Raw genomic sequence first — 24,323 nt, 5'->3', positions numbered from 1 at the left:
AATAAGTTTCATGGATAAAATTCCAATGAACGTGAACTTATAATCAAAAATCACTACAGATCCAAGGGGAAAAGCCAGGAGTAGTGAGTTAGGAGAAACAATAAGCTGCAGAAAAAGATCACCAAAATAATGCAGATATTACAATATGATATAGAATATTTATGCTTAAAGATATAAAAGAATTTATCACAACTCTGTAGAGGGAACAAGACACTATCAAAACTCATCACGTAGATTTTAAAAACAGTTATGAGAGGGACAGGAACACTGAGAAAGGCCCTTTCCTGAAGCTCAGGCATACAAGACCTGACTAAAACTGAGGCTGGAGGAGAAGGGAAAGTACCAATCCACCTTCCACCACCCCTCCACACCCCCCACCCCGCCCAGGACCTTGCCCCAAGTAACAAGCAGCAGTAGCCCACTGCTGGGGAAGAGGCAAGAACACAGAGAGAGCCCTGGGGCCCAGGTGTGCACTGTGGAGTGAAAATCGGGCATAGATTAGGAATACTACGAAAACTCCCCTGCACTCCAGACCTCCTACTAAGCTCAAGGTAACAGTAGTTCAACACTGGATAAGTTTGAAGTTTGTGCTGGACTCACAGTAACTATAGCAACAAAAAATTCAAATCTAGCTCAACTACTGACAATATTGACACGACTGCTTATGTTAACAGCTTGAAGGAGAGAAGTGACCATTTATGGGTATTAATACTATTTACCTTAGTCTCTATTGTTCTTTAGCACACAATACCTTACATTCAATTAAAAAATTACTAAACACAAAAAGGAAAAATTATGCCAGTGTTAACAGATAACATGTTATCTCAACAGGGCCAGACTCCAACATGGTCCAGATATTGTAAATGTCATATGGGACATTTAAAATAGTTATAAATATGATAAGGATCTAATTGAAAAATATGACCAGCTTTGCGCAGTGGCAGTACCGTAGCCAATGAGGTTTATCCGAGGCGCGATTATTGCTAATTGAAAAATATGACCAATGTGTGCTTTTGGAAGGGAGGGGTATTTACCTGAGAGATGAAACTATGAAAGAGTCAAATAAAAATGCCTGAAATGTAGAACAAAGTCATACACTGGGAAAAAAATATTTACAAATCATATATCCAATAAAGGACCTGTATCCAAAACTCTTACTACTCAATAGATAACCCAAAATTATTACCAAATTTTGAACACTTAGCAAAAGAAACCATATGAATGGCCAACAGGCACATAAACTGCTTACCATCAGTCTTCAAAAAAATGTACATAAATCCACAAGGAAAAACTGCTACATATCCACTAGACTGGCTAACCTTAAAAAGGTAGACATTACCAAGTGCTGGAAAGGCTGTAAACAATGGCAATTCTCACATGTCACTGGTGGGAATCCAAAATTATAGAACCACTATCCAATAAAGTGAAACACACGTCCCAAAGGAGCGAGCCATTCCATTCCAAGGCATTTACTCAAGAGAAATGAAAATATTTGTCCACAGACCCGGATGTAGATTTTACAGCACATTCATTTATAATAGCCCTAAACTGTAAACAATTCAAATGCCCATCCACTGGTGAACGAACAACAAGAAATACTAGTATATCTACACAATAGACCACTACTCAGAACCAAAGCAATAAACTACTGATACACTCAACAACCCAGATGAATCTCAAAAAGATTTAGTCTAAGTTAAAAAAGACACAAAAGACTAAACGCTGTGTGGTGCTACTCATATGATGTGATTCCACCTGATGTCAGTAGATTAAGCAATATGACATTGTGAAAACCTGCAGGGAGAGAAACACATCAGTGGTTGTCAGGTACTGGAAGTTGAGGGGAAGGAAACTGTTCTTTTAATAAAAACCCAGAAGTTTGCATTTTCAAAACCAATACAAATAAAAATATATTTCATTTATTTATTCAACAAATATTTACTGAGTGCGTACAATGCAGCAGGCACTATGATAGACAACATATGAGCTGCACCAGTATGAATTTTCAGAAAAGTGATGGGGACAAACGCAACAAAAACTCATTTAACACAAGTTTTCAAATGCTGACTGAATACTGTCAGAACACAATACTTTTGCCATCTTCTTACCAGATTGTGACAAAATATCCTATATTTTCTCATGATAGTTTATTACATATTAGGGTGAACCATATGAATCTGCAATGTCAACAAAATAGTTCTCTCCTGTGTTCCCACAGACAAGAACTCAGAAGCTCGCTGTGAAGTAATCAGTGGTGATGTCAGCCCTTCTCATTGTAATAAAATACTGGCTGAGTTTCTAGTCAAAATACCTGATATTTGGGGGGGGGGGTGTTTTGTTGTGTTTTGTTTTGTTTTGTTTTTTACTATTTAAGAACTTTCCCAACATCCGGAATGAAATGTGTTATTCATCTTGTAAATAGAGATGATTGCTATGGAGACTTAACTGACTTCTGGTTTCAAATTTCTAATGTAAGAACTAAAGGACAACAAAATTATTCCCATTTTTAGTTAAAAGTCTTTATTTAACTTCCTTATCACTAGTGGAAAACTTGAAAATGCTCTTAAAAGGTTTAGTTCATTCAGGCATTTTAAAATAGAATATTCCTATGAAAAATAAATACACTTTCCAGAATCAAAAACCAAAATGAAAATATCCTTTTGTTCAAGAATCTATTTTAGATAGTACAATTCATGTAGATAATTTTAGAAAAAATACATTTTGTGCTTTAACACTATCTTAATTTTTTTTTTATAAGCCATCGGGACATTATCTTTCTGGTAGGATATTTCCATGAACTGTGTTGATAGTATTTTGGCCTTCAGAAGGGCTAATAATTAATTCCATAGTCACTAAAGTTTTCTTCAGATACACAATATGATAGCTGTCACTCAACATAAATACACCCACGAGATAATGGAGCTGCATGACCGAATGTGACTTGCAAAGGACCTCATTACAGAGAAAACAATGAACAGAAATTCAGAATGTAAGAAGTGCAACTTTTTATCGCTCATTGTTTAGAATTCCAAAATATGAAAGTTCTCAAAGTATATTTCTCTATTTGTGTCAAATTCCACTCTAATGTTTATTTTTGCTTTCTTGATTTCATCCTTCAAAATTCTAACAAATCCAGGTTATGAAATTTAATCTTTGGTCAAATGAATAATACTACAAAGCCTCATATGTGAAAATCCAAATTATATCAGATTTTAAATCTGTATAAATTCAAGAATACTTAATCCCACTTTTTAAGTAAGTGAAATTTTAAAGTACTCAGTAACCCTCCAACTGACTTCAGATACTTTCCACTCTGTAAGAGATTATCTAAGGTAAATTTGTGCCATATAACCTTTGCATGATGAGCTTGTGCCAACAAATGAGCAAAACCAGCACGTGACATACACAGGTAACTCTATACCTTAATTTTAATTGTTTAAACCTAAACACTGTTGATAATAGCAACCAACTTAACAATCTTCAGAAAATGGAAAACAGATGAAAAGTCTTATTAGATCATCATGAATCACACAGCAATGGAATTTAGCTTTAGATCACTCTTAGGATTCTTCTAACTATAATGGGCTTTGGGCTTTGATACTTACAATCTAGGCCAGTGGCTCCAGACCATTTCTCCCTTCAGATTTCCTGAAGTGGCTGTGATTGGGGTAGGGGGTGCCTGAGCTCTTTTAAAATGCCATTTCTAAACTCCAGGGAGAAGGAACATGGAACCTCTTGACATCGATGCTTCTGAATTTAGTGAAGAAGCAGAGAGAAGCATGAGACATTTCAGAAGTGAAAAGAAAAATCCAAGTTCAGTATGTGAGCCCTTTTAATGTCATGAATTTGAAGAAAAGAATCTCTTCCTTAAAAAACCTGACAGCGCCAGGTTGCTACTAATATGCCATATCATGTCATTTAAATTTTATTTTATTTTATTTATTTGAGAGAGACAGAGAGAAAGAGAGAGCGCATGTGTGAGCACATGCAAGTTGGGGGAGGGGCAGAGGGAGAGAATATTCAAGCAGACTCCCCGCTGAGTGCTTAGCCTGATGTGCAGCTCAATCTCATGACCCATAAGATTATGACCTGAGCCAAAACCAAGAGTCAGACGCTTAACTGACTGACCCACCCAGGCACCCCCCCAAATCATGTCATTTTAGAAACCCTGTCCTATTACCATCAAGGAAATTTAAAACACTAAAATAAAAATCCAGCTATCAATACCCCCACTACAGTCTCAGGACTAAAAAATTTACCTCTATTCTATGTATGGGAAAAATGGACAAATTATTAAAAAGAGAATCTTAGCATAAAGACATATTTTTCTTAAATCTCAAATTTTACGAGGAAAGAATATATGGTTTGAAATATTTAAAAAGACAATGCATGTAACATGTTAAATACAGTGGTTTTCAACTTGGCATCACATTAAATCACCTGGGGGGACCTGTCTCTTCCTCTTCCCTTCTCCTCCTTCCTGGCACGAAGGTGCAAAAGATCAAGGAAGTGGGACCATGATGGGAGGGGGTGCCATGCAGGGGCATCTTAGGCAACATGTCTGGCAGCTAAGGAAAGGGGTTGAGTGGGGGAGCACGAAGGTGGCCGAGGAAGGAGGATTTCCTGAGTAGCTGGAACACTGGTTACATTAAGCAGAATTTAATTGGGCACAAAAGTAATATACTGAGGAGAATGGGAGCTAGCTTTCTCAATTTCTGGAAAAGAGGTGAAGGCTAGAAAAAGCACTGGAGGTACTGGGTTAGAATCTGAATGAACAGAATAAACATTTTTCTAAAGTTATACAGACACAGGTATAGAAACAGTCACAGATATACATATGTGTATTGTGCATACATATATACATTTCCTAGTTCTGTCTGCTGAGAGGGCCTACTAGCAGACAGCACTGAGACCCAGATCGTGATTGTAGTTACCACCTTCTACTCAAAAGAACGAGGGTCAGGGCAGGGAAGTACAAGATAAACCCGGAACATCTTGTCCCAGAAAGTAAGAAAATGTTCAGACAATGATAGGAATGTGTCAAAAACAAACAAACAAACAAAAACAGGAGCCAACCTGGAAGGGCTCAAATCTAGGACAATTTGAGTATCAAAATAATGAGATTATCAAATTACAATCCATTGAATAAAGGGGAATCCATAAATCCATATTGATATGAATAAGTAAATGAATAAATAAATTGATAAATAGGAAAGAAAGCTCTTTCTTATAGGATATCAGCTAACAGATAGGGATGGAATAATGAAAATAATTACCATTCAGCAACTATCACAGCAGTCTTTAAAAAAAAAAAGAAGCCATCAATGAATGCTAGGACTTGTAGGTGGAGATTTGATGAAGAACAGGATAGTGGCATAATATGGGAACATCTCCTTACAAAATACTAGTTAAATACAAAGGGGATAAGGGTGATAATGGAGAAAGTCAACTTGAGCAGGTGATCACATTTAATATCACCAGTGGTGAAACAGACTGACACAGTATGCTTCCCGATGTGATACCCTGAAAAGAGCATGGCATTATTCCTGCCAAGAAAACAGAGCTGAAGTCTGGCTGTGAGAAAACACTGGGTGGTCCCAATCGAGGGTTGTACAGAATGAAAGCCCTTCACAGACATGAGAAACAGGGAAAAGGCTGAGGAATGGATTCTACAGTGAAGAAGACAGACAGACATGACAACTAAATTCAACCACGTATTCTTGTATATGATTCTGGACCAGGAAGGGGAAAAAGAGACACTATTGGGGGGATTTGGTGAAACTGGAGTGGGATGTGTGGATTACATGGTGGTTTTGTGTAACATTGATTTCCTGATGATAACAATTTTCCACACCTTCCCATCCTCTCTGACTGTGCTGTCTCTGGTAACAATACTGACCTCACTGAGGGGTGATGGAGCATCATGTCAGAAAAAAGACTACATAGATTAAGAGAAAGGGAGAAAGTTCAGTAAAATATTAATAATTGGGAATCTGGGTCATAGGAGTGTGAGAGGTCTTTGCAACATTTTTGGAAGTCCAAAACTATTTTAAAACAGAAACAACTTATTAATAAATAATCCCTGGGGAGAGTTTGCTAAAAATCCCAACACCTGGATTACCTCAATTAAATCTCTGTGGGGTGGAAATCAGAGGTCAGTGTTTAATGCACCTAGGAGAACCCATCAAATTTGCACTCTACAATACACAGTAGTTGATCAATAAATGGTTGATACTGCCACTAAAACTATTTAACATAACTTCACATGTCTATTTGCAGAACATAACTCTTCATATGGAAAATTTTTTAAGAAGGCAATCTTGAATAACTGTGACCTATCTGAAGTTGCAAAGATCAACCACAAGTGATGAGGTTGCTGATACTGTTACCAGAGACAGCACTAAAGAGATTGTAAGTAAAATATTAATAATGATGGGACAGCAAGTCTTTAATCTCTCAAATGCCTATTAGTCCACAAAACATTACTGAATTTGACCTCAAACAAGGATATAAATTATTACAAACATTTGCCCACAGAATCCTCAGAAATTACAAATAAAATTTCAATTTAAATAGGAAACAAAATGAGCAAATATAACTGACTTGTCTTGTGCCAAAAGGGTTTTTAAGTGGCTCTTTAAAACTTAAATTTTAGTTTGTTTTTAATAAAAAAGAAAATTCTATAAAACAAGCTGGACCTTATCAAAACGGTCTCTATGTTCAGAGAATATTCTCTTTGTTCAAGATTTTATACCTCTTCTAGTTTTTTTCTTCTCTCCTCCTTTCGCAAATGGCTGAAAATTCATTTCTGTAACAATAAACAGTTGTAAATAGCTAAAAGGTTCCCCAGTGGGGGACCAGTTGAAATAACTTAAACTGCATCCATACAATGTAATAACATGTAATATGCAGCAGGAAGAAAAAAAATGAGGGTAATGTTTATATTCAATTGGAATAGATCCCCAGATATATTGTTAAAGTTAACAATAAAGCAATAAAGTTAACAAACTAGAATGTGGGTAAGGGAAGAGAGACTGAAGATTTTTTAACTTTATATGTACATTTTTATACATTTTTGAAATTGGAATCTTATAAACATAGTAACTAGGCAAACATTTAAATTAACATACACCCAACATTTTCGCAGCTCTTCCTCAACTTACAATGGGGTTACAACCCAACAAGCCTGTTGTAAGTTGAAAATATCCTAAGTTGGAAATGCCTTTGATACACATAACCTACCAAAATCATAGCTTAGCCTCAGCCTACCTTGAGCATGCTCAGAACACTTACATTAGCCTAGTTGGCCAAAGTCATCTAACACAAAGCCTATTTTATAATAAAGTACTGGGCACCTCATGTAATCTATTGAATTCTGTGGGAAGTGAAGGAGGTTGGATGCATGGGCACAGAATGGTACAAGTGCATCGGCAGTTCCCTCTGGTGGCTGCGTGGCTGCGTGGCTGACTGGGAGCTGAGGCTCACTGCTAACGCCCAGTGTCACCAGAGAGCACCGTGCCACACATCACCAGCCCAGGGAAAAGATCCAAATTCAGAACAGAAGCCTGGCTTCTACTGAATGAGTATCACCCTTGCACCACGGTAAAGGCAAAAAATCTTAGGTCAAACCATTGTAAGTCAGGGACCGTTTCAACATTCGAGAAATCTTCTTACACTAAGGTAACTTCAGTGGCTCCAGACTATTCCCACTCTTCTCCAAAATCACTGTGTATATTAAGTAGGTGCATGTACATCACAGGAATGTTCATTCATTCGATGACACTGAGTCCTACCATGACATAAAAACTACCACGGGGCACTTTCCTTTGGAACATACAAAAAATGCAAAAGAGCAATCCCTGCCTTTATCTGGATATAGCACCTCTATTATAATACAAGGCAGTGTTGCATGCAAATGAAAACTCCAATAAGGGACAGATAGTGCATAACACAGAGCACATGAAGGATCACTTCTAGCTCCCAGTGATTAGGGATGATTTTATGAAAAAGATGGCATTTAAGTTGGCCTTTCAAAAATAACGCATCAACAAGCAAGAGTCAGAAGAACATTCAAGATGGATGGAATGACAGGACTAAATGCATTCAGAGAACAGCTAGCAGCCCATTTGGCACCAGCACATGGTTAGTATAAAGATGCTGAGATAGAAAAGGTTGGAAAATGAGGCTAGTGCAAAAGGCAGAGGTACTTAAATTATCAGGCAGATCCCAAGTCCTGGTCAGTGCCCAGCTCATAATAGATGTTCAATAAATATTTAACATTGTAAGTCATGGAGACATTGTCAAGATTGTAAATTGTCTGCATGCCCAGATACAACTAACTAACCATCTGTAATTTACTGAAGGTTGGAAGTAGTCTTGGCAGTGTGTGAAGATGTCATTTATTTTAATTCTTTCAGCTGCTTATGAAAACGAAGAAATTAACAGAGTTGTTCTCAGATCAAGGAACTTAAGGAATAAAAATTCTGGAAGACCAAACTTAGAATCCTGTGATTTAAAAAATGATGTTATCTTACTGAGGTCAAAATCTGTGCATGCTAAGCATATACTTGCTGGAACAAGCAAGAGCAATGACACTTGATAAAGGATACACAGTACCCTGATTCAAACAGACCTGTGGACTGAACAGAGGGCAAATGAAGGCTTGACTCTGTCAATTTCCCACGCTGGACTATTTTGAGTTTAAACACTGCATACTTTGAAGAGATGCTAAACTACATTTTCAAGGGGGGAAAAAAAGCCACACTTCAGAAGAGAAGTTTGATGCTTCTAAAAGGAGCTTTAAATTTCTGCTACTGTCATTGGTGTGCAAGTCTTAGTGTGAGTGTAATTTATTGAGTATTTATCCCACCAGCAGGGCTCAGTTTCAGAAAGAACTGAAAACAAACCAGACCCATGAAGATGATGCAATATCCCTGGAATTTTGGAGACAACTCCATGAATCCTAAAACTATTTCTGGCTACTTGGCCAAATTCAGGGCAGTGTTTGTGTCTGCCCATCTCAGGGAAAAGGCATTCTCTTTTGTGAAATATGGCAGCTCCCATCAGCAGGACAAAACATCAAGATTCACTCACCTTGACTAAATATACTCCACATTTTAGAGAATAACTTGTCTTTTAAATACAATATTCTCACTCACCTTATTAAAAGTAATCAGTGATTAGGCAGTAACTATACACTACTGTGTGGCTTAGTATATTAATCTCTTTTCTGCCATGTCTCTTGTACTAGTGGCTAGAATCTTTATTGGCATGGCCAAAATGTTCTAGTATATGCAGCAGGCTATCAAGGAACTTCTGCTCGGCCTTCATGTGTACAAATTGCAAATTATGAAGCCTTCTACCGATAGCAAGCACTCACTTGAGAAAAGGTAGAAAGGAACACTAAGCTCCAGCTATACTTATTTTCTTCTACTATACATACAGAATGTTTAAAAGTTCTGTGATCACATAAATAAGAAAAAACAAGCTACATCATACCAGACATTATCAATATTAAACATCCTTCCCCAGAAATCATGAAACAAAAATGTTTAACAAGGTAATACTCTAAGGTCCCTTCCAACTTTAAAATGTTACATCTCTATACATTTTTTAAAAATTAATTCCAAAGTAAAGTAACAAGGCATTATATAATTGAACATTTTAAATGGATACTGCTGTAAAATACCAAGTCAAAACAATAAACCTTTACTGAATACCTGTGTGGGCATATCAAAGCTCACCAAAAACATGACTAGCAGTTAGTATAACCTTCCTGGTAAGCACTATAATCACACATGCAAGCATGTGTGTGCATACACCATGCACTTCATTTGCTTTACTATACACTCAAGTTTATGAGAAAAACACCCTATTCTGGGTCTGGAGGTCCAAACATTGTGCCATGTGACAGCAGTGAGGGTTTGTGGATTTATATGTTAATCGAGGTACCAGTAAAGGCCTCAAAACTCAGGACTCTCAAATTTCCATTTAAACAAGTACTGATGGTCTCTTTTCAAAGTCCTATTTTAACTGCATTTGAAAAATCAGAAAACGTTAGAGTTGGCAGAATTGTTATGTTCACTCAATCTAATTCCTTCATTTAATAAATGAGACGACCAATTTATAAAAGGGAAAATGGCTTCTCAAAGTAATACAGCTAATTAATGTTTCCCTTGCTTCTCAGTACAAACTCTTCTCATTCCACCTTTCTTTTCTGAACTGTTAAGTATGAATTTTAAATATGCTTTCTGTCCCAATTCATTACTGAATTTGGAATGCCCCTCTGGGTGTTTCCTTACAACTTAGTATCAGCTGATTCTACTAAGTAATTAACATGACCTTTCAATTATCTCAATCTTGTTATCTCAAGAAAAATTCATTCTTATTTTAATCATGCCCACCCTGCCAAACCTAGAACAAGATTGCAAGGTGTGTAGAAAAGTTATAGTTCTGCTCTTCCACTATAAATTGGGGACCATAATTTATTTTCAATCATAACCACTATTTAAGGCAGATTTTTTTTTTTAAAGGCTAAAGCTTTAAAAACACATGTTACATTTACTTGGTAAAAGCACTCTGGATACAAGTACTTTACCATGAGAATTGGAGGTTTATTAAAAAGCACATAGGAAACAAAAGCATCAAATGAAAAACTTGAGAAAATCCCAGAAGGAATACTAGGTAAAGAGAATAATAAAACCAATGCGAAGATTGGAACACAGAATTACACACCACTATCTTAGGCTGAAAATTGATCCCTGCCTCCCACAAGCAAGGAGAGAAACCACATCTGCACAGGATTCACAGTGTCCATACGCTAAAAAGTAAGCCAGTTCTTCAGGATGGAAGCACAGAGGCTGCTGGTTGTAAGATCTGCAGGAAATTTCCCCAGTGGTTCCTCATAAAAGTCCAGTCCGTGATGGGGTGGGAGCCTCCACAATACTGGTGTGTGCTGGGACTTCACTGCTCACAGTCTCTCCCAATACAGGCTGATGGCCCAGTGCCAAATAAAAGAGAGACAGACAACCCATCTCACTGGGCTGCAGAAGTACATGCAAGGAAGGCCAAAATCTCCCTTGGAGAAGAGTCTGGCTTCATTCCAAACTCCCAAATGGGTGATTAAGGTAACAAAGCTTAGAGTCTGGTCACAATCATTTTAGTCTGGAAAGTATTTAAGGTAGGCATTCCTCATCACCTACAAAAGTCACTTGTAAGTTGGGGGTGGGGTGAAGAGGGAGCCCAATAATTTTTTGGTCTCTAGAAAGCATGATTCAACAAATTCTAACAGAAGTTTTGCCATTAACATTTGTACTTCTTGTAAATTTTCAAGGACTAACTGCAGTTGGTTTCATCTTTTCCTGCTAAGACATCTTTTCATCCTGACTTATTTTTTATTTTTAACAAAGGGAGCTCCAGGTTGACTATAAAAGCTCATTAAAGAGGCTGAGTTTTATTGAAAAAAAATTCTAAACCAAGGAGGAATGGAAAAATAGATATGCTATAAGTAACAGAGTAATCAATAAATCTGAATTAACAAAATAAGCCATTTCAATAAAACCTGATCTGGGCTAATAACACAAAATAGCTTGAGGTCTGAAATCAGAACCCAACAGCTCCACTCTGACAGAGTATAAGAAAAGTGCAACCGATGTTCCATGGATGATAAGCGTGACCAATGGAAGACAGGGTTGTCCTAGCTGGATTGCAACCCATATAGTCCAAACAGCTGAAGCCTGATATAACCAGCCCACAATGGAATCACTGTTCAGACAGTAACATGAACCCCACCATCACTATTTTTAACTGTGCTCTCTGGAATCCCTCTTCCTCATCTCTTATCATGAAGGTGAGTGTTCATAAAGATTTGGTCACTTTCAGTATTAGAAACTCAGTCCAGGGCAGTGTAACATTCCAATCTGACAATCAATTCAGAGTTAATCCCACTCTCTATGACCAGCTAGATTTATAGCTCTGGAAACTCAGGAAGGCATGGGAGAAGGGGGAGCAGAGAGAGAAGGACAGAGAGAGGAAGTACGCTGAGAAGGGGGAGATGTTCTTTCATCCCTTCAAACCTCTTCTGAGCTCCAGATCATCTATACAGTAGGTGGTAACTAGCATTTTTTTTTTAATGAAACAGAAAACAGAAAAAAATCAGGTTGTATTACATGTGTTACCTCATTAAACTTTTTTCATTTATTTATTTTTAGGTAGACGTGAGTGGGTCAGGATGTATGTGTATCTATTTCTTATGCTGGTTGTAGTAAAAAAAAATTGAAAATCATTTCCTATGATCTAAGGTGGTGAGACAATACGATATGGTGGTTATAACATGGTCTTGGGAGCCAGACCACCTGGATCCAAATTCCCAGTACTAAATTTCTCCATGCCCTAGTTTCCTGTATATGTAAAATGAGAACAATGATAGAACCTATATCATGGAGTTGTTTGGAGGATTAGATGAGTTAACACATAAAAGTCTATCAAATATACCAGTGGAGATCAGCTATTTGGGGGGAAGAAGGAAGGGAAGAAAAAGCAAATGCCTCCTTACTTACCTGGGTGCATCAGCGATCCTCTCTCCACTACTTTCTGGTGCTTCTCGGACTACCACTCACTGGCTACTGACAGCCTCTACAGGGAAGGTCTGCAAGTAGCTCTTGCAGAGTTTCTGAGAGGCATCCACGAGGGTTCCCACTGCACACTTCTCTGAGATGCGATAACCAAATTCTTCATGTCTCCTTGCCCCCTGACACCATCAGAATACCTAATGGTCTCCAGACGCTGGGCTCTACTCACCTAGTAGACAGGCTTCATGCGTGGGTTACTGGAGAGACAGCTTAATCCCAGCTACCTTCAGTGGTATCTACTTGGCTCACACTAAATGATGGGAGAGCTTCTCCCCAGTTGTCTTGTCCAATCTCACATAGGCACCGGGGCACATCAGCAAGACTGTTGCTTAAGCAGCTGTGCCGCCAGGTAATAAAACACTGGTCTCCTCTTCTTGAAGTGTGCCCCATCTTTGAGAGATTTCCTTGAAAAGTCCCTTCTCCCAAGAGAAAATCTCCTAACCTCTTAAAAGGACCACCTCATTTCCCAGCTCAACCTCCATAAGGATATTCCACCTCTTTCTTCCCACTTCAATCTTACTAGGGAGGGGGTTTGCAGGGAAGAGGGGTGGTGTGTAGTGCTGGCTGTGGGTATCAGAGCAGTTTCTGCCATCTGATAACAAATGTGAAGAAGTACGCAGACTCAATGTTGGCAGTTTATCCAAAGCTCTCTTCAAAATGCCAGGGGCATAAATAGGCCCTTCAATCTGCATCCTAGTTATGGGGTAACAGGAAAAGGTCCTACCCAAATCCTACGTAGGGGAACCATCAAGAAAAAGAATAAAAGCAGAAAGGAAAGAGAGAAGCAAGTGATGAGAAGTGATCATAATTAGGAGAGACAAAGTGCACCAAGCAGCCCTAGGCCCAGACCATGGAAAGGATTTCTGACATTGGAGAGGAATTCTGTACCTCAGTGTTCTGGCAGTTAAAGATATAGGGTGTGTGTGTGAGAGAGAGAGAGAGACAGAGAGAGACAGAGATGGACAGAGAGACTGAACACTGAAATAATGGGACATCTCTACAGTAATAACCGATGTCACGGCAGAGTAGCTAGCACTCGAGAGTGTTGTACATGCCACGGAATAAAACTCTGTATGATAAATGCCTTTTAGGGCTTGGATTCAAAGGCTTCGCTGGCAAAGGGCAGGAGAAAATGGCATTTCCAATGGGTGAGCACAAGAAAAAGTTGAAGGATGAGTATAATGTGGGATTGTACTCATTGGGACATGACTCCATGTGCACTGTGATGATATGAGAGCACAGCTCAGAGGGGGACAGTTGTTGGGAATATTTTTATATACTGTGAGCATCTAAAACTGCCAAGTACCACAAGCTCCTAAAGCAGATGACTTCAGCCATACTCTAATGTAGGAGAGGGTCTCAGTCCTAAGTGCCAGTACTTACCTTAGAGATGGCCTAGTGGCTTACTTGAAAAGGGCAAAGTAATTTTCCGTTCGTTTTTTTTTTTAATGCAGTTGAGTGTGTCATGTTTACTTCTGAAAACCTTTTCAAATTAAAATAAGGCATGAAAACACTAGATCAAGTCGAAAAAAGAACTCAGCATGATCCTAAAGCTGGAAAAAAATGTTGCTATATCTGGAAAATAGATTGTTGAATGCAGTGTATCCTCTCAACACTTTACAACGCTTAGAAAATCAGTCAATCATGGAACTGCTTGTCAATTTTTCTCTGTAATTCTAGTCAAAGCAAAACACCAAAGGGACCTGGAAAACTTAAGCTAGTATCATGTTTGCAGAGCTATGCTACTGTCCCATGATCACACACACACGCTTTTTTTTTTTTGAGAAAGTTCTTCTTGAATCCCTTAAGTACACATTCTGGTAATGGTGAGGAGAGTCTTTTTTACCCCATCAACAAGACAAAAAAGTAGTTGTGAGTAGCCAAAGAAGGTTTTGTGACTTGGAAAAGTCTTATCTTTCAAAGTGCTGACAAGACAAAAGACACAGATTACTATGAAGATGATGGTTTTTCAGGAGTGTGGAAAATCATCTTGGGATTTTCACTCCTTCAGTCTTTGATACTATAACCACTATGATTCATTCTTCTGGATTCCAGATAACTAGTATGTTATAGTATGTTAAAATACTCCTTAAACCCACGAATTACCCTTAGTTTCTTTCAAATTTTTGAATTAAGCTAAAGGCCAAGGATTTGATTCTCTAAAGCAGCAAACAGATTTTGACATTCGTTATTTCCTAAAACAATGTAATTTCAATGCTTTATTAATGGGATTTCTTTCAGCAAAAATTTGACATCCTCTCTTTTCAATGGTCACTACAGGCAAATACTCAATGCCTAATGCTACTTTTCTAATTAAATAAAACATTTTCATATTTTTATTGGAAAAATATTTAAGTGATTCCATGATCACCAAATAGAATGTTGTAAATATTTATTTATGAACAAGAAATGTTTTTTTTTTTTTTTAAAGATTTTATTTATTTATTTGAGAGAGAGAGAATGAGAGACAGAGAGCATGAGAGGGAGGAGGGTCAGAGGGAGAAGCAGACTCCCTGCCGAGCAGGGAACCTGATGCGGGACTCGATCCCGGGACTCCAGGATCATGACCTGAGCCAAAGGCAGTCGCTTAACCAACTGAGCCACCCAGGCGCCCTGAACAAGAAATGTTGATGGCTAGCTAGAAAAAGCAGAATACAGACTAGTTTACAAAGTAAATGAAATAAATAAAGCTATATATAGGTATATCTATCATAGGAAGAGAATTAGAGAGATGCTTCCAAAATGTGCACACTACTGTTGAGGAGGAATCTGGCTGTTCTTTATTTAGTTTCTGCTCTGTACTTTCCTGTCCTTTTTTTTTTTTTTTTAATGAGTGCATACCATTTTTACTTTAAAAAAAAAAAGCTATTTTTTCCAAATAGAATATAAATTTATGAAAAGAAACATTTTCTGTTGTATTTAAAACTAGCAATGTAAACTCCCTAAAACAGATAAGTAGTTAGCATTAATTCAGAAGCTGGCAAGAAAGACCTTGTCTCCCAAATGTAGCACTACCCGTGGCATTTTTCACAAGAGATCTACCCATGGCCTAAGATAACATTGTTTCTTCCATTATTTCTACTGTGAGTTTCCTAAAAGGTTCTGCGCGGGAGACACACAGATACCATGCTAGCCCCAATCAAAATGTTCCAGATACAGAAGGCTAAAGAAAAAGGGTTATTAGCAATGAGCGTTCACACATACAGAAGGAAATCCATCATTACAATAACCCTCACAGCCTCATTTAAATGTAATGATACTCAAACAGGTAATGCAGGCAGCCTACAAGACCCTAAGCCTATTTGGAAGGATGTATGATAGTCATACCTCACTAGGAAACATGGTAAAGCTAATTCTGTTAGTGTATTATAGAGAATTTTAGCCTAAATAATAGGCTATTGGCTCCCAATATAGATCAAGATAAACTTCATATCTCACATTCTTATTATTATCCCAACTCTGCATGTTTAGTCCATTTGGGAAAGCTGAAAGTTATATTTATCAGCATTTTGCCCTTAGTATGATTGACATATTTAAAAGGTGCTGTCTTTTAAACTTTTAGACTTCATAATTAGTCTGCATTTCTCATCTAATAGTAAATGGCACAGCACTGTTCTTAGGAAAAGTTGGCCTGGAGAGGCAGTGCAAAACAAAAGAAAACAAAGATAAGTAAATGGACAGACCTATGGTTACACAATTATTTTCAAAAATCTTTGCCCATCTCGTTGCTATTCCAGAGGAACATGTATTTCTTCAGTTTCACTGGCATTGCTCCAAATTTATCTACAAAAGTTATTTAAGCAAAGGACTGAGTATAACTGGGTGTATGAAAATTTTGTACATGTGCCAGAAGAAAGAGAAAGCTACAAAAGCCAGCATATACTCAGCAGGAAAATCCAGTAATCGGAAAGGAAAGCACCAAATGAAAAGGCAAGTGCTCCTGGCAGGATGGACTTGTTTTCTTCATATAGTTTCCATTCACCTTCGCAGCCGTTCCAATGACCTGGCCCTGGATCTTGGACAGTGTGCCCGTGCTTAAAGTCAGTCAGCTGGCCTCCTGGGGACGAACATTAACTTCACTATGGCCTCAGGATGCCAAGGGGATTGCTGGCACAATTCTGTATTCCAAGTTCAAATAGTAATAGAGTTTACTACATTTTGAGCCAGGATCACAAAATTTAAATTGAGAAACCAGCCAGGTTGGACACTTGGGTAATGTCCTTTGTGTTTGTTGAAGTCTGCCTAGCAACTACTGGCAATTTCTGAAAGCATGTTCACCCTGGAAAAATAAATAACTGCCAAACTGCCAATATGGTTCTAACTGCATACCTTTTCCCTCTTAAAAACTTATCATCAGCTTCCTTACCTTGACCAAAGGCACAACAAATTGTCTGTGTTGGGGGGGATGCCTTCTGTCCATATAAAGCAAATGCTTTGTTTAAACACAGATGAAACCTTTGTTATTAAAAGTTTACATTTAAAAGTAACATTGTCTCTGGCTTAAAATACATATGGGCATACTAAAGATATTTTTGAACATACACTATACTGTCAAAATGATGGAAGGAGATAATCTCTACATTGTTTTTAATTTAAAGTTTTAATCAAGAGGACATGGTAGGAATATCAGATTTCAAATCTCTTTACATGGAATGCTATTTTTTTTCCTTTTTATAAGACTGCCCTTCCTGACAGCATTAGCCAAATGAAACTCGATTATATATTCAAAGCTAAAGAATATTTAAAAGTCAAAGAAAATACTGTTCTTCTCTAGTTCCAATCCCTGTCATGTGGCCCTGGATGCGCAACTCTAAGGAGTCTTAAAGGGAGCCAGCTGCGGAACGCCACGAGCCCAAACGCAACACACACGGGGCTGAGCGGAAAACAGAGGCATCCCAGGCACAGGGCGGCCAGGGGTCTATTTCTGTGCTGCTTGGGCTCATGTGAGAAAAGGCTGCTCTTTTTTATGAGAGTTGGCTCAGAAGAGCTAAACTGTCTCCCCCGCACAACAACGTCTTGGTCTCAGGTGGCGGAGTCAGTGCAAGGCGCGCAGGCAGCAACAGCAGTGCGAACCTGGCCAAGTCAGTCACATTCTCTGAGCCAATTTCCTTTCTCTAAAATAAGAATCGAGCTACAGGGTTTCTGTGGGGATTAAGAGATCTCTTCCGCAGCAAGTGCCTTAGTACAATGTCTGACACGTCGGAGGTACTTGGAAAAGGGTAGCTATATGTTATAAGTGGTGCTACTGATAGAATTATTAGTAACAAAAATTAACAAGTAATAATAAAAGCTAGATAACCATTTTATCTAACTCATTTGGGAGAAGTACTATTCACAGAATATACATATTCATAGTTGTATAGGTCATCCTAGATAGTCTTAATTTCTAACCTTTGTAGAATTGCTTCAGCCCCGAAGAAGAAAATTTATTTTTTCTATACTGAGACGTAACAAGAAAGAACCATAGTGCAGCAGCTGGGGTAGCTGCTGTTGACAACATATGCCACCAGACACATGCAGCAGTGTCTCCTTTAGCAAATCCACAGGTCTTCCAAGGTTCCTGTAGCAAGTAAGCCTGTGATCTTCCTGAGCCACTGACTCGGTTTTAACCTTATGGACCTTGTGATTCTTATAAGTGGTGAGGTTTCCTTTTCAGCTTTGGCCATGGGGGAAGCTGACATTCTGATGTATTGTATACAAACCTTATTGTTCCTCACATCAAACTATTTTCCAACTTCTATTTTCCCTTCACAGCTATATCCGCTTGCATTTATTTTGTAGTCTGTGCTACTCATGTAGATTATTAGGCCACTTCGTATCTGTTTTTGAAACAAGGGGTAACATGATGTATCTTAAAGTTTAGCCACTCTGTCATTCAGAATTCACATTAAAATATAAGAATTCAACCTCGTCCAGCCAAACTCAGGTTTGGCAGTAACAAAAATGTTTCTCTGACAGATACATGGTGATACACGACAAGGGAGCAAAGTGCTTCAGGAAATATCTGGGAAGCTTGACAAAACTGGATGCAAAGGAAGAAGCCTGCGAAGAGCTCTGCAATCAAAGGAGGATGCTTCAAATCACTGAATGTAGCCAAATGCTCTTAGATGCATGTAGTTGTCCCTTTAGGGACAACGTTATCCCTCCCTAGAATGCTCCCACCCAATCTGAGAGTGGCACCATCAGAAAGCCTTCAGAAAACTGATCATAGGGATTTCAATTTCCCAGCTTTAAGCTGAGAAAGCCAACTTAGCTTCCCTTTAAATAATGATTAGGTGAGAAAGCCAGGAAACACAAAATTTCGTTGAGTGGTGTCTAAGAGAAGAGAGACCTGGTTCACAAGCCCCATTAGTAAATAACTCTTGGGAGGCATTAAGGTAGATGACTGATACAAATGAGGGGCACCTGGGTGGTGCAGCCAGTTGAGTGACTGACTCTTGGTTTTGGCTCAGGTCTTGATCTCAGGGTCCTGGGATAGAGCCCCACATCGAGCTTTGTGCTCAGCAAGTAGTCTGCTTCTCTCTCTTTCTCTCTCTCTCCTTCTGCCCCTGCCCACCCCCACACTCACTCTCTAAAATAAATAAATAAATCTCTAAAAAAATAATAATAATACAATGAATGGTCCATATTTTTACAAGCAGGGGTGTTTTTGCTGATTTGTCCAATTAAATGTTGGGTTGTACACTCAACCACATTTTCCTGCAAGACCACTCATTGCACAGAGGACAACAAGCCAGACAAGTGTAATTGAAATGGTGACTGTACAGGCCAGACATGAAGGCAAGGCTTTGAGATGTTCTCAAGTCATCAGGAACTCATTACAGAAAAAGTTCCACAAAGTTCCAGGAATAAAGCCAGCCTAGAACTCCTCTCTCCGACCCCCTCCTCTGCCCTACCAGAGTCACTATGCTTCATCCCAGAACACAAAACACACGGATGTAATAAACATTTCAGGGAAGACAGGCTAAGTGCTCCACGTGACAGCACTCTGCTCCTGCCCACCAGCATCTTTCACAACGTGGGACTAAGAAGCCACAGGGAGCAGCTGCCGTTCATGTCTATGCCTATCCCACCCCTCACAAAATGCAGAGACCCTCTTGTACTTCTTTCTAGGCACTCAAGCACCTACTAACTCCTTAATAATTCTAAATGCCAGCTTTAGAGTAGCCAGTTACTGTTCATTTAAGTGTGCAACGCTGGCCTCTAAGAGCCCTGGCTATTCCAGCTTTACTGTAAATTTGCAACAATGTTATTATAATTTCAAATTTTATCTTTCCAGCAAAGTAATTTATATCTGTGATTCAATTTTATATTTTTGTCCCTATATTCTTTATAAATATATGGCCATCTTAATGTCAAATATCAATTCAGGTAGGACGTTATTTCACAGCAAGAATCTCTTAAAGTAGCACAAAAATGTGCATGTACTTAATGCCACTGAATTGTATACTTAAACATGTAAACTAACATGATTAAAATGGTAAATGTTACATTATGTGTATTTTACCACACACACATACACACACACACACACCTCCCTTATGTGAGGTTCTCTCTATAACCACATTATTAACCATGTGGCCAATTAATTCTTCATTGAAAGTGTAAAAGGTACTGGTTTCCTAAAATACAAGTGATAACCTTCACTGTATTATCAGAACCTAAAATTACAATTGCTTAGTCTCTGTAAGACTGATCAGTATTTGACTAGCCAGGGCATGAAGGCGCCACCAACATGTCCTTTCAGCAGCTGTCACTGCTTAAACTATTCAGAAACAGTGTTCCTTCGGAGATAGCAAAAAATCAACCTAGATGGCGCCAAATCACCCCTAACATCAGGAAGACAAACATCTGTCTCTGAATTCACAAGAAGCCCTAGAAAAATTCCAACATGAAGAAAGGGCAGGACAGCAAAACCGCAATCCAAGCGTTGCCGTGATTTAAAAGGCAAACAAAACCCTGATAATGAATAGCAGCCATCACATGACAAAGCTTCCCTAAATCATTTTCTGGGGCTCAGACTGTTTAGATTGGGTTAAATCTTTCTTTCTCTCCCTCCCTTCCCCCCATTTTGGTTACTCTGTAAAAAGAAATTATTTACCAACTGTCTTGACATCATAGGTAATGGAATAATATATCAAATGAGATGCTTCATTATTCCTTCTGAGGCTTAGCTCTAAGGAATGTATTATTGTTTTGGAAGAACTGTAAAGGAATTCCAACAAAGACAAATGAAAGAAAATATAATTATATTCTGAATGGGTAGGATTCCTTAAATGTATTGGTCTAAGTGGGAGGGTAAAGAATTGTTTTTGAAAGTTGAAGTAAATACTTAAGAAAGCTTCTTGTCTATTCAAAGCAAATTATTAAAATTTAGCTGTCTCCTGAAATTAGTTTTAAAAAAGTGAGTTCTTTCCTATTTGATGTGTTCATCATTTAATAAGCCTTTCCTCACTTCTGTACCTGTTCTTTTCACAGATGTATCATAATCAATCATTATTCTATTTGCTTATTTTCTTGTATTTTGCATATCCTTCAGTAAAATTTCCATTTGTTCTGTAATGGCAGAACTTATGTCTGATTGCTCACCATTGTATTCCTAAGGCCCAACACAGTGCCTGGCACACACTAAAGGGCTCAAAAAAAATCTTTTTAATGAGAAAATTCATCAGTTCATTCACTTGACCAACAATTATGTATTGAGTAACTTTATTCCACGGCTACAACAACCATATGAAGATTCAGCTCACATCTATAAGCTGCATTTTGGTCTCTGGGATTCAAGAACTCAGAGAAAGGAGAGAAGGGCAGTCTGTAATTTCTTTAGAATCTAGTGAGTTAAAACACCTTAAAATTTTACATATAAAGAAGCCACGATACAGCTTTCTTTCTTCAATATGAATAAAGACAAGTTATTACATTTCATGATAGCCCTGTTACAGGTAAACATTTTAGTACAAACACTCTAAGTAATGATTCTTTCTATAAAACCAAGACCTTTCAGTACCCAAATAGGAAACAAAACCTGCAAGGAATGCTGTCACTGAACAAAGGTAAGCCATATGACGTGAGCCTAGAATGAAAACTACACTGTGGATTCTTTTATTCACCCAATCCTTTCTGAGGTATTTATACTGTTTAACTATGTATTGCCTCCACCAGAAAAGGAAATACAAAATCATGTTTTCTTATGCTTAATGAGAAATTACAATTTCTGTCTAAAATTTAGTTAATAAGATCTAGTTGTGAGGCTAAGGGCAAATCTTGAATTCCTTCTTGTACCTGACCCCATTTCTCATTACCCTCATGGTTCCCAGGAAGATGAACCTGGATTAAGTTCAACAGTGGGCTTGCTCATCAAAACACTTTAACAGTTGAAGGCCTTCCTGCTGCCCTATCTTACTGGGAAGTTTAGGAAAATCTGGCAAATTTAAGAGTGTTACATAAACTTCACATGAAGAACAAATATGCTCTGTGAGCTGCTACTTGGACCCTGCTTTGATTTATTGGGAACACTTACAGTATGGATATGGATCTTACTTCCATGCACTAAAAGACAGAATATCAGAGCTTTAGAGACTGGATAGTTCTGGCTCTCCCTTAATGAATCAGGAACCAGAGACCTAGAAGAGATAATCTGGCACCGGGATTATCTCCCTCTTCTTCCTCCTCGTCCAATGTTCTTTTCACAACCACTAGGTGTCGGTAAACTGGTACATTAGTTTTGGGCCTCCTTTCTCATCACCAGCATGCCACAAAACCATGGGGGAGGCGGATGTGACACACACAGCTCTCGGGAGGAAGGAACGTTCAAGTCTATGAACTCTGAGTGACCACATATTGATGCTTATGTGGCAGTGAGACCCTGTTCTACATCTTGGAAGCTCGGAGACCAAAAAGAGAGCAGGAGAGTTGGGGAAGAGGAGCCAGAGAAAGGAAGAGAGCAAAGAAGGCAAGAGCCCAATAAATCAAGTGTTCTTCTTTAACTGTGGCCTGACTTATTCCAAGTTCAGACCCACATTCTCTATTGGGTATTTTCTAGCCATTTTTTCAAATGGTTTTTAAAAATACCTGCCATAACTACTTACCATAAAACACAACTGTAATTTTCGGTAATGTTAAGGAGATGAATTTAAAAACTCCTAATTTATAGGCAATTTTACATGCACCATCTCACTATTTCTAGAATGCAAGGGATTCCTAATAAGTCACTATTTTCAGCCCTGAACTCTCTCCTGAGCACTCTACCTACATATCCATCTTGACTTCAAGTCAACATTTTTCTTCAGAACAGCTCTCCTGCTACATGTTACTATGTCCGTCCCTTTCATATTAGAAACCTTGAAGTCATCCTTAATTCTTTCGTGTTCTTCTTCTTCATCCACTAGATCCTACCAAGATTCCCCACTCCTATAAGGAATGAAAGAGGCACAGCACAGGGAATACAGCCCATGGTGTTGTAAAAGCCCTGAATGGTGACAGATGGTGGCTACACTTGGGGTGAGAAGAGTGGAACATACAGAGTTGTTGGTGTACACCTGAGACTAATGTAACATTGTGTCAACTATATTTCAATTAGAAAAAATTTAATTAAAAAAATAAAAATTAAAAAAAAAATTCTTCATTCCCATTTCCTCACATCCATCCCTTTATCTTCCTGTCTTGTGTCATACCTCCCCAAGTTCCCAGGCCTTCTTCACCTCACAGGTACTATTTAAGTGGCTTCCCCAGCACCATAGCACTAAAGTTACCTGACCCCCATCTGGCCCACTGTGCCTGTACTAACAGTCAGTTACAACATCCACACCTATATTGATCCCCAAAAAGTACTGCCACTCACAGCAGCTACCAGAATCTGCTCTCTTATTGCGTCACTGCACAGACCTGACAGTGCCCTGCATTCCATATTCACTAAAAGCTTTCACACCAATAATGATGCGTGGCTCCCACTACCCATCCTAGTAGGCCAACGGGCTGTAGAAGCAATCTTCAAAGGACTCTTGTTGCCTCCGAGCAAAGGGCTCTGAAGCCACAAGCTGAAAACAGTGCCCAAGTGCGGAGGGAAGGCAATGTACATCAGAACCAAAATGGCAGATTCTTGTGGCTGAGACACGAAATGTTCCTTGAGCCACAGAGAGAACTGGCAGCTCCTGAATCAAGAAGTTGCTTGGATTTTTCTTTTTATCCTCTCCTGCCAAGTAAAACTAAAATATCTTTGCATCCAAAATGAAAATTCAGCATGCCCTGATAATTCTTCATTGATAGCAAATCTCATCCAGCCATGGCCTATCATTCCCTGACAATTTTCCATCTCATAACAAAGGAGTAACAGTATTTCTAATAGTGATGAACTATCCTATTGCATGAGAACTTAACACCATCAACACCACCTCAAGAAAAAAATGAAAGAAAGAAAAAAAAAAAAACTCCACTAAGAAGAAAACATTTTTACTGTAAAATGCAAAAAATTAAACATGGTTCAATAATAAAGCAACAAATGGAATCTTTTCTCAACATAAGAATCCAGAAAGTAGTATCCCCAAATAAATATAACAGTCATTTAATTCTAAACTAGGAAGAGTTGTCAACAATATTATAGAAGTGTGTGTGTTTTTTTCCAAACAACTAAAAACATGGAATCCTATCCTAAAACTATAAGGCCCCGCAGCCTTCCCTTAAGCACTGACATAGAAG

At 38.4% G+C, this 24,323-nt stretch overlaps 1 protein-coding gene and 1 non-coding gene across 2 annotated transcripts in view; one reads left to right on the top strand and one right to left on the bottom strand.

Moving 5' to 3' along the window:
• BICC1 (BicC family RNA binding protein 1) overlaps positions 1–24,323 on the bottom strand; it is a 301,301-nt gene that overhangs the window by 161,423 nt on the left and 115,555 nt on the right. The gene's annotated exons all lie outside the window — the stretch shown is intronic.
• Positions 927–1,074, top strand: LOC123325270. The gene has a single exon (XR_006540348.1). It is a non-coding gene; the product is annotated as a U4 spliceosomal RNA (small nuclear RNA).

Source organism: Neomonachus schauinslandi, chromosome 6 (genome assembly GCF_002201575.2).
Source record: "Neomonachus schauinslandi chromosome 6, ASM220157v2, whole genome shotgun sequence".
Classification (NCBI taxonomy): Eukaryota; Metazoa; Chordata; class Mammalia; order Carnivora; family Phocidae; genus Neomonachus; species Neomonachus schauinslandi.
The sequence above is the reverse complement of the archived record's forward strand: the minus strand, read 5'-3'. Positions and strand labels throughout refer to the sequence as shown.